This window comes from Coffea arabica, chromosome 7c (assembly GCF_036785885.1).
Source record: "Coffea arabica cultivar ET-39 chromosome 7c, Coffea Arabica ET-39 HiFi, whole genome shotgun sequence".
NCBI lineage: Eukaryota > Viridiplantae > Streptophyta > Magnoliopsida > Gentianales > Rubiaceae > Coffea > Coffea arabica.
In genome coordinates, this window is record NC_092322.1 from 21,195,669 (window position 1) to 21,208,121 (window position 12,453).

At 32.6% G+C, this 12,453-nt stretch overlaps 1 pseudogene; it reads right to left on the reverse strand.

The window, feature by feature from the left end:
- Positions 1–5,017: 5,017 nt before the first annotated feature.
- Positions 5,018–12,017, reverse strand: LOC113699731 (homeobox-leucine zipper protein HDG11-like; annotated as a pseudogene).
- Between the last annotated feature and the right edge of the window lie 436 nt (positions 12,018–12,453).

Consider the following 12,453-nt stretch of genomic DNA (forward strand, 5'->3'; position numbering starts at 1 on the left):
TAGTACTTGGAGTAATGGATCTCGACCTTGCGTTAAGGGATGATCCTCCCCTATCTCTTACAGATCAGAGTACCTCTGATGAAAAGAGAAATAATGAGAGGTGGGAGAGATTGAATCGCTTGTGTCTGATGATCATTAAAAAGGCCGTTCCAAAAATATTCAGAGGAACAATGTCAGAAACGACAGTAACCGCTAAAGAGTTCCTTCAGAACAGTGAAAAAAGGTTTGTCAAGAACGAAAAATCTGAAATTAGTATGCTCTTGACACGTCTAATTTCAATGAAATTTAGTGGTAAGGTAATATCAGAAAGTACATTATGGAAATATCTCATCTTGCTTCAAAATTAAATGCACTTAAATTGACACTCTCTGAAGAGTTACTAATACATTTAATTTTAATATCTCTTCCTACACAATTTAGCTACTTTAAGGTGAGTTATAACTGTCAAAAGGAGACTTGGTCACTAAATGAACTCATCTCACACTGTGTGGAGGAAGAGGAAAGGTTAAAACAAAATCAGACAAAAAGTGCCCATCTGGTGTCAACCACTAATAATAAAAGTAAGGGACTTAAGGGAAAGAAGGAAAAAAGGAGCTGCAGGTACAGTGCTACAAAAGAAACAATAAAAGAAATCAGATGATCAGGGAAAGAATAGTTGTTTCTTCTGTGGAGCTGAAAGGCATAAAAAGAAGTATTGCACCAACTATCACGTTTTGCGTGCTAAGAAAGGTATGCTTCTTAATTTGATTTGTTCTGAGATTAATTAACTTCGGTACCTAGACACACATAGTGGTTAGATTCTGATGCAACAACTCACATCAGTATGTCTATGCAGGGTTGCCTGAATTGTCGAAAGCCTAATGATAATGAAAGTTATATCTACGTGGGCGATGGCAAAACAGTTCAAGTTGAGGTAATTAGAGTTTTTAGATTATTGTTAAAAATCGAATTTTATTTGGATCTTAATGAGACATTTGTTATACCGTATTTTCAACGAAATTTAATCTCTATTTCTGCGTTGGATAAATTTGGTTATTTTTGTTCATTTGAAAATGAAGAATTTGAATTGTTTCATACTTCAAAATTGGTTGGTTCTGGCTCTTTAATGCACTACGATAATCCATATTTAATTGATACAATTGTCTCATTTAATGAATCCCTGTATTTTGAATACTAGAGGAGTAAAGAGAAAATTAACTAACGAGAATTCAGCAGCATTATGGCACAAGAGATTGGGACATATCTCCAAACGGAGAATGGAAAGGCTTGTGTTAAATGAAATTCTCAACCCCTTGAATTTTACGGATTTTAATAATTGTATTAACTGTATAAAGGAAAAACAAACTAATAAAAGAAAATTTGAAACTAATAGGTCCTTAGACGTCTTAGAACTTATACATATAGATATTTGTGGACTATTTTTCACATCTTTTTGGAATGGTCAACAATATTTTATAACGTTCATAAACGAATTTTTAAGATATGGCTATATATATCTCATTTTTGAAAAGTCACTGTCACTAGACGTGTTCAAAAATTTTAAGGCTGAAGTTGAGAATTAACTCAACAAAAGAATTAAAAGCGTCAGATCTGACCGTGGTGGTGAGTACTATGGTAGATATGACAGTTCAGGTGAACTGCGTACATGACCATTTGCTAAATATTTAGAGGAATGCGGTATCGTTCCACAATACACTATGCCGATTTCATCCACTATGAATGGTGTAACTGAAAGACGAAATAGAACGCTTAAAGACATGGTAAGAAGTATAATATGTCATTTTACATTACCAGAGTCACTATGGGAAGAAGCACTTAAGACTGCAGTATATATCCGTAACAGAGTTCCAACTAAAACAATTGTCAAAACCCCTTATGAGTTTGGGACAAAGAAAAAGTTTAGTTTAAAGCATTTATATATTTAAGGATGTCCAGTTGAGGCAAGACCTTATAGACCAAATGAAAAGAAACTGGACTCAAGAACGATTAGTTGTTATTTTATTGGAAACTCTGAAAGATCCAGAGGTTACAAGTTTTATGATCTCACAATTAAATTAATTTTTGAGACAGGAAATGCTCGGTTCTTTGAGGATATCGAGTTTGGGGGAGAAAATACAGTAAGGGACATTGTTTTTAAAGAAAAATATATTAATATTCCTATATGTGTCATTGATCTTGTTCAAGATCCTATTCCTGAACAAGATCATGACATCCTGAACAAGATCATGACATGACAAATTAAGACAATGTCGAAGAACAAACTGTTATAGAAGAACAAACTCTTCCTCTTCAAGAACCAGTGTCATTAAGAAGATCCACTAGAGAAAAGAGAAGTGCAGTGTCAGATGATTATATTGTTTTTTTTCAAGAATATGAGGATGACATTGGATTGATGGAAGATGATCCAATCAACTTCAGTCAAACCATGAAAAGTTCAAATTCTTAAAAGTGGATCGATGCCATGAATGAGGAGATTAAATCTATAAAGAACAATGATGTTGGGGATCTTGTCCCATTACCAGAAGGTGCGAAACTTATTGGTTGTAAATGGATATTTAAAATCAAGAGGGATTCGAAAGACAATATAGAAAGATACAAAACTTGTCTTGTCGTTAAGGGATTTACACAAAAAGAAGGTATTGACTATAAAGAAGCCTTCTCTCCGATCTCTTCAAAGGACTCTTTTAGAATTATTATGAGATTAATGGCGCATTTCGATCTTGAGTTACATCAGATGGATGTAAAGACAGCGTTTTTCAATAGTAACATTGATGAGACAATTTATATGGTGTAACAAAAAAACTTTGTATTAGGAGATCCAAAGAATATGGTTTGCAAACTTAAAAAATTCATCTATGAGTTCAAACAATCGTCTCGACAATGATATTTTAAATTTCATCAAATGATCATCTTATTTGATTTTGAGATGAATTTAGTAGCTGATTGCATATATCATAAGTTCTGTGGGAGCAAGTATATTTTTCTGGTATTGTATGTTAATGACATTTTACTTGCCAGCAACGATATTGGTTTATTGCATGAAATCAAGAAATTTCTAACTAAGAATTTTGAAATGAAAGGTTTTGGTGATACATCTTTTGTATTAGGTATACAAATACATTGGAATCAATTTCGGGGTATTTTAGAACTATCACAAAAAGGTTATATCAAAAAGGTTCTCAAAAGGTATGTCATACAAAATTGTAAATCAGGTGACATCCCCATGACTAAAGAAGACAAATTTAGTCTTGAAAAGTGTTTTAAGAATGCTTTTGATGAAAAAAAGATGCAAAAGATTCCTTATGCGTCAGTAGTAGGGAGTCTAATGTATATTCAAGTATGTACGATTCCGGATATTGTTTACATTACTTGAATGTTGGGTAGATATTTAAGCAATTCTGGATTAGATTATTGAAAAGCAATTAAACGGGTCTTACGGTATTTACAAAAAATAAAAGATTACATGCTCACGTATCAAAGCCAGATGAGTTAGAGATCATTGGGTATACTGATTCCGATTATGTTGGATATCAAGATACTATGAAATTAATGTCAAACTATATTTACTTGTTGGTTGAAGGTGTCATATCTTGAAAGAGTGCTAAACAGTCCTTCATAGCATCTTCTACTATGATTGTAGAGTTTATAGCTTGTTATGAGGTATCCAATCAAGAAATTTGGCTGCGAAATCTCATCACAGGATTACGTGTAATGGATAGTATTGAAAATCATTTAAATTATTTTGTGACAATAAGTCAGCAGTCCTATATTCCAATAATAACAGGAGCTCGACGAAATCTAAACATATAGATATCAAGCTCCTAGCTGTTAAAAAAAGAGTACAGAGTGAACAGTTATCGATAGAGCATATTGGGACAAACTCCATGGTTACGGATCCGCTTACTAAGGGATTGCCACTCAAAATGTTTCATGAGCATACTGCTCGTATAGGTGTCATATTGTTAAATGATGTACAGTTTTAGTGGGAATTTGATATTTTAAATACTCTTATAATATTTTTCAGTTATTAATGCTTTAAGGATATTTTATGCATAATAAAGTTTGGATTTATTTACACTCTAACTTTGGTATGGTTTGATCTCATAAAAATTTAAGGTGGACCAGTTGAAAATACGCATGTTTTGATCACCTTACATGAAAATTTCATACTACACATCCACATCATGATTCATGTCATTCAATTGTATCGATATATGTGACCATTGATGGGTTGAATTATGAAATTGTAACAAAAGCCGCTTTGATCCTATATTGGTGTGATTGATGGATCGAATTGGCTACAGATACATTTTAATAATGACAGTAAATTTGAGCTTATGGTTAATTGTTAAACATAATTATAAGGTTATACATCTAGTCCAAGTGGGAGATTGTTTGATCCTTAATCCAACATTGAACTTATATGTGAATTATGGGTTGCAAACTGTCAAATAAGATTAAATCCAATTAAAGTGATCAAATATGATTTGGATTTAATGTATCTAATAGGATGTGGGCATTTAATATGTAGAGATTTAAGAGCTCCTATTTCTATGATGGGCTGAAATAGGGTTCCAAAAGGTAACAGGAATGTTACCTATAAATAAGTTTATGGTTCCCAAGTCATACGTATCATTCTATTTGTAGTATTTTCTAGCACCACAAAAATAGCTCTTCCCTGATATCCCAGCGTCAAGAAAGATACCAGAAAGAAACTAAAGGGTTCTCTCAAGAATTGGCAAATACGTGTTGGCTTGGAAGACCACCCCAAAATCTCTAGGGATTCAAGTATCAAGTTTGTCGATATGAATCCAGATGCACTTCCGCAATTTTATTTATAATTTATTTCTTAATTATCGCCATATAGATTTTGGGTTTAATATGTGATAATTTTCACCAACGGTTAAAATATAAATACCACCCTAACATCTCAAACATCCTTGTAGAGATTTAACAAATTAAAAAATGTTAATATTCAAATCCCAACAAGAAAATCCCATTACAGAAGCAATCAAATTCACCCAAACCTAAATCCAACTGCTACTCTAATCTTTTGTACAGTGGAGCTTATAAGAGCATGAATTGTGGCCACCGAATCTGTGACTAGTCGGTCAGCAAATGTGTCAGGTCGCACCATTATTTGGAAGGCCACAGTGAGTAGTGAACTATTCGATCCTTGTCATGTTAGAACTAGAAGAAGCTCCAACTCTAGTTAATTCCACTATCATCAACTCCATCACTTGAGATGATAAAGCCCGGTGGTAAAACATCTGTATCTCGGGTGTCTTTACCACTCGTTGCAGAAGTAATGGCTGAAACTAGCACTGGAGCATAAATTAGATTAGCCCCTAACAAGTCGATTCTGCTTTCTTGAAGTATCAACATGTTTTCCTTTTGATTAATGGGCTGCAATTAATCATAGTATACGAGTCAATATTAAAAGTGTTCATAGGTTTTAATATATGGAAAACTAATCAGAGACTCAAAATGCTTATTGCCATATGATACAAGAAATTTGAAAAAAAAAACATATTTTGCACATGCATATGTCATTTTAGATATTAGTGAACTTCTGGTCTGTTTATAAGTCAATAGCCATATTTACTACAAGTAGAAATAAAACATCAAAATGTTTACCTGCACGAGGGAAATAGAGTTTCTAGGGTGAGTGCCTGTGGAGATATGTGCAATTTCATGAACAGGATTTCCATCAGACAGAACATCCCACTCCAAATTATATTGAGGGAAAATTATCCATATATAGGTTAATTTTTTTTTTTATTAAAGACCAAAATCTCATAACTTGCAATTCTCTATGTAGACAAAATGCTATAGTGCATTCATCGTGCAAGTTTATGTGCAAAATGCTTTTTTAATTTAAACAGAGGCCAATAAAAATCTTAGAAGGTTGCATTTGATCTAACCAAAAAAATTTCATGATTTCCAACTAAATTAAAAAAAATGTTTGATAAAATAGATGCTATAATTAACAAGAAAATTGGTGAATAGGGAATAAAACCTGAACTCTTGCATGCTCATCTTTGAAGAAATCAAATAGATTCTCAAAGGTAGTTGGAAGCTGTAGGAACGCAGCAACACAAACAATCATGTTATTGGGCTGGCCAGAAGTATCACTTTTATGAACCGAGACTCGAAACCCATTGCTGTTCCATTCTGATAGCTGAGGGAGATCTTTCTCTAACATGCTAACATGTGGCAGGAGTTTTTGACCATCTTGTGAGAAAGTTTTGTTAGGCTTTTCCTACCTTCAGGTGCATCAATAACTGGATGAAATTAAGAGCAAAAGCTCAAGAAAGTTAGAATAAAATCTCAAAAATTAATGTTTCTAAAAAAATTTTAAATAGAAACTTGATTTGTAAGTACCTCCTTCAAGTTCATGTCTAGGAGTAGATCTTGGTCCCATTGAAAATGCAAATCTCTCGCACATCCTTTGCAAAGTGACAATCCATTTCTTGGCTCCATATGCTTGAGAATCACAAACCATATCTTTATAAAGAGGATGAGTAAGAGATATATCATCCACTTGAACATGTTCAACCCATGCCACCTAGGGACAAGGATATAAATATTAGGGTGAATATATATATATATATATATATATATATAAACAGTTGATCTACTTATTAACAGACAGCGGTGTAGAGATTGATGCCCGGTTGGATTAAGTGTTATTGAAGGTATTTTTGAAATATTTTACTGTAATAATATATATGAAAAACTTTTCCTATAAATATTTTTTGAAATATTTGATATATTGTATGGATGATATGTTTTTGTTTGTGTATTATTGTAACATTGTATTTGAAATACTTATTTTTTAAAAATAAGTCAATCCAGATGGAGTTTTTTCAAAATTTTATATTTTAATATGTTTATTTACTTTTCAAAAATTGAGCAAATATAATAATTCTAATTTCTTGCACGAACCAAATACACTGATTTGCTCAAATAACATACTTTCTTATACATGGCATAGAAACTTTATATACTACATAATTACAATGAATTACAGAACCTCAAACTAAGGCACATGAACATCCACATGACAAATTGATACTTTAACTAAATTTTGTAGTCAAATTTTAATACTTGGACGAGTGCAACTAAGTAGCTCGTAACTGGTATGTAATCATTACTTTATGTGTCTTTTGAAATTCTTTTAAGAGTATTAGTAGAAAGTTACGAGTCTAAACCTTATCACTGATTTTATAACTACAATAGAATGACCAAACTACGTCTAGATATTGTAGCCAAACTTACATGTTGCTCAGGAAATTCTCTAACTAATATCATCCTTATTTTTCAAGAACTGCTCTAAATAATGTCGTTATATTCTAGTATCCGAGCCAATGTTCCCTAAATTCGGCTCAACATCCAGTTCCTAAGTTCTAGTCAAAATCTAATTACTACTATCAATTTCTTGGTTAATGCTGTCTAAAACTTGATCAGGTACTGACTCTATCATTTTTAGCACACAATATGCACGAATTAGATCTTGTTAGAAAAATTAAAAACAAATATATGAATTGTCATGTAAAATGATATTTGTTTATACTTGTTTCGATCAATCTTAAGTCTCAACTGAAGTTACGAAACAAATGATGGAAACCATGAAATGAGCATTGGAACTTGCATTTGCTTTTCCATTGGGCATGTCTTGAATAAGGCAACCGGAAGGAAACATCCATGTTTTTTAAGAAGAAGCATCTTCTAGCTCCTTAAAGGAATCATAGGAAACATTTACGATCACCCATGTTGTTGAATCAAGTTGTTGGATATAACGAAGGAATGCCAACTCTCTAGGTGCAACAAGAGGTGAAAGAACGTGCAATTTTTCGTGCATATGCATTAACACATCCTTTAAAATTAATCAATTTTGCATTCTAATAGCTACTAAGGAATTAAAATTCCATTAAGCAAAATTACAAAATAATTATACCACAAATAGAGAACCACCCCTCTTTTCCTGTGTCAAGCACTTCAATTGTCCTAACTTTGGTGACAATTGTAGGAAAAAAATCCATCCATTTTTCCTGTAACATGAATAAGATATTAAAACATAAATGGAATACATGCTATTAAATCTAATAAAAGTAAAATCATAAATCATATCTCATATTTGATGGATTAAGGGAAAAAACAAGAAAAAAAAATAAAAGGAGCAAGAGATATTATTAGAGTAAACCGGATCTTGAAATATATCAATCAAGTGCCTGGTAGTAATTGGCACAAGTCCTGAATCTCTTGATGATTCTATCCAAGAACTAGAGCTATTGATATGGGATATTTTGGGATATAGCTTGTCATGAGTTTCGCGATGAATAAGATATCTCTCCTTAGTTGGAGACTTAACCCATAAGGGCTCATTTCCTCGGAAAAGCTCTAATAATTCATCCATGGCATTAACAGCAGTTTCAACCATGACAGATTTTTCCATCCCTTGTACTTCAGAAAACCTTTGAGGTAACAATGTGTTCATTGAAGTCCTGAGAATATTTTCACGGGACAGATAAGATTCGAGTACTCCAGATCTTCTAGAAAAAGTGGATACTGCATGGGATGCCCTTTCAAGCTGCAAATATACATAGCAAAACAAATAAATCAGCAGTAGTTAGGAATTGATTCCAAGATTTTGTATGAGTTATATTTGAAAAAATTAGATACATGAAGATAGATTAGGGTACCTATTGTTTCAACCAAGCATTTTCAACTCGTAATCTTTCTAGATTTCTTTGCCTTGCTTCTTCTCCAGAAGATAAATCCTCACATTTTGGGCATACAAGATGCCTTAATGCTTCTCTCAGAGTCTCATAATAGAATCTGTTATTTTCAACTCTAAGGGCATTGTTGTCAGCTCGTTCATTGTGACTCTGGAAATGCCAAAAAACAACAAAAAATAAAAAGTCATATCATAGTGGAGATTTTCAATGTCCCTAAATTTTTATTTGAAATCATATTTAGTTCCTAAAGTTTGACCGCGTGTGCAACTCATGTGACAACCATCAAAGATATTGTTGCCAAAAGCAGCATTATCCATAAAAAAAAAAAAAAGAAATAGGTCTCGCCGTTTCCATTTCCCAACGGATTCTTATTTCTCTGTCTAAAATTGCCGAGCCCAACTCACCAACATCAAGATAATATATTCATCAGGTAAATATATATCATTAGTATTCTCAATTTCTTTTGAATGTGAAATGGGACAGGAACCTCGATAATGAGTCCAAAGATTTGAACATGAAATATTCATTAAAAATGTGAAGGAGCTTTTAGATATTTTTAACCAAAAACATCAAATTTACTCATTAATTCAATTATGAAGGAAAAGTGCAGAACTTGAAGAAACATATTTAGGCACAAGGACATTCCAATAATCATCCAATGAATCTCATGCATTCGTCCCATTTTGTAGCAAGAAGCAGTGCTTTTTCTCCCCCTAAGCTATTTGCCCGCGAAAGTGACCAAAGAGTAGTTTATAGCAAATTAGATAAAATACCAGAAAAAATAGGATGGATTCATATAAGCTCTATCCAAATGATTATTAGATGTACATTCAGAGAAAGACTAAATACACCTATAGAGTTTGCTATAGTTGATAACCGGATAAAAAATAGAGGAGAAGCAATTCTTGGTATTTTTAGAGGAAATCTTAAATATCAAAATATCAAAAAAGAAGATAGGGACACGGCATCAAGCAGTCAAAGTATGGAATAAGACGTAAACACTCACGTCACACTCTCGGAGATATCTTCCGTACTCTTCCAATATTGGATAAGAGCAAAGATTCAATGGTACAAACAAAAACAAATGGTTTTCTTTTTCCATATGAAACTACACTTTGATTCTTTATAGAATTGATTTTAAAAAAAAAGTACACAACCTATTAGTTGCTCCCTACGTTATGCATAGACCCTTTACGAGAGAACGAAAGATATTGGAAATACGTGGTTTTCTCATTGATGATAGTGCTCTTGAATGGTTGCCACATGAGTTGCACATGAAGAATGACACCAAATAAAAAAAGATAAAAAAGGAGCAGCATTTTAAAAGAGCTAAATATATATATATATATATAAAAGAAATAATATACCTTTGTTTGGGTTCTTTTATTTTGAAACCAGAACTTGATTGTCTGGGTTCAAGCCCTAATTCTCTACTTAATTGTCTCCGCTGGTTTTCATCTGGATGAGGACATTCTTTGAAAAACCTTCATAAGTTAAACCAACCAAAACATCTTGTAAAGATGTAGGATTAGAAGAATAATGTAAGTGCTACTTTCTTTTATTTTTTCAAAAACAAAATGAACTATATCTGTCCAAGGTGTATGCAAAAAAAAAAAAAAAAAACTTACATGGGTCATTATAAAATTTAAATTTAATAAAAATCTATCATGCTTATAAGGAAACATGAAGAAATAAAATAAATAGAAAAGAGTAAATACACAAAGATTTAGAAAGGATCTAGCATGTAAAATGTAAACTAAAACTTTTGAAAGTTTCATTGAAATGTATAAGATGGTAAATAATACTGTTGTCTCTACATAAACAAGCAAGAGAAATAATAATTCTCTTGCAAAAAGGATTGACCACTAAATTGGGTTGACATATAAATTCACATGGGTGTATTTTTCTTTTATTTAAAAATACATGGTGTCCAAGGTGTATGCAAAAAAAAAAAAAAAAAAAACTTACATGGGTCATCATAAAATTTAAATTTAATAAAAATCTATCATGCTTGTAAGGAAACATGAAGAAATAAAATAAATAGAAAAGAGTAAATACACAAAGATTTAGAAAGGATCTAGCATGTAAAATGTAAACTAAAACTTTTGAAAGTTTCATTGAAATGTACAAGATGGTAAATAATACTGTTGTCTCTACATAAACTAGCAAGAGAAATAATAATTATCTTGCAAAAAGGATTGACCACTAAATTGGTTTACATATAAATTCCAACACTTTCAATAGAAGAAAAGAGAGATAATAGTTATGTTTTGCACCATAAAACAAAATAATTAACACAAACTTTTTTATTTATGATTTACTAAAATCAAGTAATATTGATATATCAAAGAAGATTAAAGATGTGTTTTTAGTGTATTTAAGTAGCTTTAAGCAATGTTTTTGCAAAAAAATGTATTAGTATTTCATGATCATCAAGATAATCCTTAGGAACTTTATATGCACAAATAGTACTAGGGAGAGTAAGAGAAATTTCTAATCTTACGCTTCAAGTCGTTGGACTTGTTCAGCAGAGTGGTGATGATACTGTTTTCTCTCCCTCTTCCTTCTTGAGGTTGAAGAATCATCATGTTCATCAGCTGATCCATTGCTGTCAAGTGCAAATCCATTTCTGCCTTCACAATAGAAAAAAAAAAGTGAAGGCTTTGTAGTAAACAATATTGATTGGGACAACACGACTTAGGCCTACCTAGTCTATTTTTTAGTGCTTATATCGATATAGTAAAAGTATCGTATTTACTACAAACCTTGAATGACATCACCTATGAAATTTTCACAAAATAAATACCATGTACAAAAGAAAGAGGCATACGAAAGAAGAAAGAAGTTCCTTCTACCTAGTATAGTTTTGCTTCAAATTGGAGTTATGTTTCCTTGTTCCCTATGCACCAATAATTTTTGGATGGAGATGTGGGGCTTTTCTTATCCTTAATGCTGTGAATAGCATGGCCATGGGGTTTGCTTATTTATGCTCGTATAATAGCATGTGCTACTTGTGGCGGCCCCACTTCTCCCTAAGGCGAACTAGAGGGTTGGCGGGTCGCCTGCCCAACTCTCGCCAGGACTCACGCAAGCAAACCAATCAAACATTCCAATATAACTTAACCTAAAACACAATTCGCCATCCGAACATGCCAAACTTTCAAAACTGGAATACTAACACACGTTAACTTCAGAGATAACATGGCCAACAACATCTGAACATTCACTCTTAAGGTACAACTCCAACTAGCTTAACGTATAACTACCTTTATACATTACAAACCATGAAGTGGAATCATAAAAGTTAAACACTTTCATACAAGCCAAAACACAGGGTTTGCACTTTTCCAGCTTCAAGTGACAACCCAAAACAAAGGTACAAGTACAAATCGTAGTACTATTTACAAAACGATAAGGTAGACTTCAAGTCTCTCGATTTCCAGGACCTGTTAAGGAAAACAAATATTGTGTGGTGAGCTAAAGCTCAGTGGTGCCCAAAACATGCAATTACATAGAACGAGTAGCAATTATTGATTTCAACTAAAGTAAACAATTAAGGAAGCGTATAGCAGCACGGGGTAGGATACAGGGGCTCTCAAGAGCCATTTTCCTTGCACTGGATCAAGATTACCCGCAGTTGACCCTCCATCAACTTTCGCTATCTAAAGTCCATGTAGATTCATTATTATTATTTTTTTTTCTTAACACGCTC